General features: G+C 32.9%; 1 protein-coding gene across 1 annotated transcript in view; it reads right to left on the bottom strand.

Moving 5' to 3' along the window:
* The window catches only part of LOC119585969 (speract receptor-like), a 15,060-nt gene that overhangs the window by 6,204 nt on the left and 8,604 nt on the right, over positions 1-252 (bottom strand). The gene's annotated exons all lie outside the window — the stretch shown is intronic.

Raw genomic sequence — 252 nt, 5'->3', positions numbered from 1 at the left:
AGACTTCCTGAAAAAAATAGTTTAAAAAGGACAAACTGCCAACTCTGGAGTACTCCGATTCACTAAGTCTCTGGAGAAAAGCATTAAAAGAATAAATAAATAAAAGAAAAGAAGTAGTGTAGAACAATAATAATGTTATGCATGAATTTTAAAAGTGCCATACATGTAAATAACTGTTAATTGTCAGCTGATTAGAACAAAATAGAGAAGTTGGTGAATCGAAATACAGTGATCCCCGGGATGAGTTGCCAG

Source organism: Penaeus monodon, chromosome 20 (genome assembly GCF_015228065.2).
Source record: "Penaeus monodon isolate SGIC_2016 chromosome 20, NSTDA_Pmon_1, whole genome shotgun sequence".
NCBI lineage: Eukaryota > Metazoa > Arthropoda > Malacostraca > Decapoda > Penaeidae > Penaeus > Penaeus monodon.
This window is presented reverse-complemented; position numbering and strand designations above follow the sequence as displayed.